Source organism: Triticum aestivum, chromosome 7B, assembly GCF_018294505.1.
Source record: "Triticum aestivum cultivar Chinese Spring chromosome 7B, IWGSC CS RefSeq v2.1, whole genome shotgun sequence".
Taxonomy (NCBI): domain Eukaryota; kingdom Viridiplantae; phylum Streptophyta; class Magnoliopsida; order Poales; family Poaceae; genus Triticum; species Triticum aestivum.
Window position 1 is genome coordinate 599622884 of NC_057813.1, and position 4441 is coordinate 599627324.

Below are 4441 nucleotides of genomic sequence, written 5' to 3' on the forward strand. Positions count from 1 at the left end.
TATCTACGAACCGTCTCCAAACCCTACGAGGCAAAGAAAATTAAATGAACAAGAGAGTTATTAATTAGTTACTTGATATTAGGAAATGAACGAAATAGGCCGATCGATATAGAGCGCAAATGAATGAAAATAATTACTTCTGCAGCATTCTTCTCATGCCGCCCCAAAGCTTTGGATCCATATTCACAGAGTCGTGGACGAGACATTCTGAGGTGTTAACTTTAATTACTAGCAGAATCCAGTGGAACCTGCGGACACGATACATGCACAGTACGTCATGCATAACTCATCGATTAGCCGGCCACATACCATGCATGGAGTAAACAAAAGAGAATGTGCTCAAGACAGAAACACTCACTCAAAATGGTAAGGAAATAGAATATCACTTTTGAGTTCCTGCTTTGTAAGAAACTGCCACAGGTCTGCCTCCACGTCAGCGGGGTAACGCTCCAACACATGTCCATTAACGATGTGTGGGTCAATGAACCCAACATCATGGATGTTCCTTACTCTGCATTCCTTAATCTTCATTCTGCATGTATAATAGCGGACACAACAATATAGTTAGGACATATATATAGTGCAGGCAATATGAACGAGATGGGGTAGAAATTAATAAATCACTTACAGAACGTAGCAACTGATGATAGATTTATCGAGCTCGCGCAGATTGAAAAGCTGGAACAATTCACTCAGTTCAATTTGTACATAGTAATGTTTGAAGTGATGCTCATGTCTAACTTCCGCATAAATATATTCTTTGGCGTTTTTATTTTTTATGTAACCCTTGTACCATTTCAGCAGACCTTTCATTTGTGGAGGTAGATCCTTTTCCTCCGCAGGCTCGACGAGAGGCCCATTCTTGACATATGTAATTACTACCTCCTTCACTGGCGCCTCATCAAGGCCTAACAGTTCACGAAGAGTAATACCTAAGTTGGCCGCTTGTTCTCTGGCACTCGTTACAGTCAATCCCTGTGCTGCCGCAGCTTGTATGATCTCGGGGGCATCAGGACAGAAGGCTTCCACTATAAGCGGGGCAATCGATTGTTTACTTTGTTCCCCGAGCTGGGCAACTTGTTTCCCGCTTTTTTTACTTTCGGCCTTCTCCCGCTCTTTGTTCTCCTTGAATATGAGTGCCTGCCTGCGAAGTTCACGTGCATAGTCGTTAGGCAGATTCTTCGCGGCTTGGGACGGTGTGCTCAAAAATGACTTAGCCCACTTCTTTTGCTCATCAGAAAATACTGGCTTGGGCTCGGGCTCTGTTTTCTTCTTGCAGTCCGCCTTCCATTTCTCCAAATCAGCAGCCGCGGCCGCGTCGACTTCCTCGGCACTACGTTCCCAAGGCCTTGTGGGGAGAGGCTTCAGTGATGGCTCCGGTACCTTTGTGGTCTTAGCTACATAAGGGTCCGGGTTAATAATCCAGGACTGCTTCTGCTTCTTTGCCGGAGGTGGATTGGGGGGCGGCGTCTGATCACCCGCCGGACGAGGACTGGGGGGCGGCGGCTGATCACCCGCCGGACGTTGTGGACTGGGGGGCGGCGTCGGCTGACGTGACGGAGGTGTAGGTGAACCGCCACCACCACCGCCACCGCCACCACCACCACCGTAGGGGGGTGGACTTGTTGTCCTTGGCGCCTCGCCTGGAAACTTGATAAACTTCTTTTGCCATAGAATGAAATGGCGCTTGACATCTCCAAGTCTTTTCTCCCCTTCAGGTGTAGCAATGTCAATCTCCAGGTCCTCAAACCCTTGGACTATGTCCTCCACCGTGACACGAGCATAGCCATCTTGAATGGGGTTGTTGTGGTGGAGTGCTCCAGGTAAACATGGTAAAGCACTGCCGATGGCTACCTTCATGGACATGTTCCCGATAGGATAATACAGATGACATTCTTTCATCTCCTTTATATCGTCCACGGGGTAGCGAGGAGGCTCCGATGAAGTAATTTCGACCACCAGAGGCTCCGGTGCAGTAATTTGGACCACCAGAGGCTCCGGTGGGGCCTCCGTGGAAGCCACGCTGCTTCTCCGCTGCTGGCTTCCGAGATCCGCTGGATGATCTTCATGCTGCACCCGAGCTGCATCTCTTTCGGCTACTAGTACACTCATGGCTTCGACAGTGGTTTATAAGCGCGGCTGCGCTTACCACTTCGAGCTCCTCTCAAATGCAGGCTTACGGGCCTATTCTGTCACTGTGTGCCTGTGGGCCTACTGGGCCTTCTGCGGGCCTGAATCCTGGCCCTTTAATGGGTTTCTAGTCGTATTCAGGCCGTGGTGGCCCAGTAGGTGGCATATTTTATTTTTTTCTTCCTTTTTTCCTTTTTCCTTTTTTCTTCTGTTTTTTTCTTCTGTTTTTCCTTTTTCTTCTGTTTTTTCTTCTGTTTTTTTCTTCCTTTTTCTTCTGTTTTTTTCTTCTGTTTTTTCTTCCTTTTTTCCTTTTTCCTTTTTTCTTCTGTTTTTTTCTTATGTTTTTCTTCTGTTTGTTTTTTCTTCTGTTTTTCCTTTTTTCTTCTGTTTTTTTCTTCTGTTTTTTCTTCCTTTTTCTTCTGTTTTTTCTTCTGTTTTTTTCTTCCTTTTTCCTTTTTTCTTTTTCTTCTGTTTTTTTCTTCTGTTTTTTTCTTCTGTTTTTCCTTTTTCTTATGTTTTTCTTCTGTTTGCTTTTTTCTTCTGTTTTTTTCTTCTGTTTTTTTCTTCCTTTTTCTTCTGTTTTTTTCTTCTGTTTTTTTCTTCCTTTTTCCTTTTTCCTTTTTTCTTCTGTTTTTTTCTTCCGTTTTTTTCTTCTGTTTTTCCTTTTTTCTTATGTTTTTCTTCTGTTTGCTTTTTTCTTCTGTTTTTTTCTTCTGTTTTTTCTTCTGTTTTTTCTTCATTTTCAAATCTTAAAAATACAATTATATATCAAAAAAAATCAGAAAAATAAAACTAATTCATTTTAAAACCCCTTGAAGGTTTGACAAAAGGTTTGATACAATAAATTATTACACATCATTTCTTCCCTTGTGTCCCTGCTTGCTTACGATTGTGCCGTATCCATGGAGCATCCTCATCATTTAACTTAATGCTTGGGTCGGTGTTCACTTTGAAGGGCGGAATTTCAGCAAACATATTATAATCTTCTGACATGTCTGTCTTGTCCTCCACTCCCACGATGTTTCTTTTCCCTGAAAGAACAATGTGGCGCTTTGGATCATCGCATGATGCACTGATCGTTTTCTTATCTTTCCGTTTCCTCGGTTTGCTACTCATGTCCTTCACATAGAAAACCTGAGCGACATCTTTCGCTAGGACGAATGGTTCGTCAAGGTAACCAAGATTGTTGAAATCCACCATTGTCATTCCGTATTGCTGGTCCACCTTTACCCCACCTCCTGTTAGCTTGAACCATTTGCACCGGAACAAAGGGACCTTAAAGGAGGGTCCATAGTCAAGTTCCCATATCTCCTCTATGTAACCATAATATGTGACCTTTTGCCCATTCCCGGTTGCTGCATCAAAGCGGACACCACTGTTTTGGTTGGTGCTCTTTTTATCTTGGGCGATCGTGTAAAATGTATTCCCATTTATCTCGTACCCTTGGAAAGTCGTTATAGTCGAAGATGGTGTCTTGGCCAACATGTACAGCTGATCTACAACATCATTGTTATTCATTAAATGTTTTCTCAACCAACTGCCGAAAGTCTCCATGTGGGCCTTCCTAATCCAGGATTCAGGCTTCCCCGGGTTGTCCGAGCGTAAAATATTCTTGTGTTTCTCAAAGTACGGAGCCACCAAGCTGGAATTGGTCAGTACAGTGTGGTGTGCTTCAGTCAGAGAATGGCCGTCCATACATATCGTTGATTTCCTTTCGATCGTGCCTTTTCCACTTAGTCTCCCCTCGTGCCGCGATCGAGGAAGACCAATCGGCTTAAGGTCAGGAACAAAGTCAACACAAAACGCAATTACCTCCTCATTTCCATAGCCCTTGGCGATGCTTCCTTCTGGCCTAGCACGGTTACGAACATATTTCTTTAATACTCCCATGAACCTCTCGAAGGGGAACATATTGTGTAGAAATACAGGACCGAGAACGAAAATCTCTTCGACTAGGTGAACCAGGAGGTGCGTCATAATATTGAAGAAGGATGGCGGGAACACCAACTCGAAACTGACAAGACATTGGATCACATTGTTCTGTAACCGTGGTAGAACTTCTGGATTGATTACCTTCTGAGAGATTGCATTGAGGAATGCACATAGCTTCACAATGGCTACTCGAACATTTTCCGGCAGGAGCCCCCTCAAAGCAATCGGAAGCAATTGCGTCATAATCACGTGGCAGTCGTGAGACTTCAGGTTTTGGAACTTTTTCTCCGCCATGTTTATTATTCCCTTTATATTGGACGAGAATCCAGACGGGACCTTCATACTGCTCAGGCATTCAAAAAAGATGACCTTCTCTTCT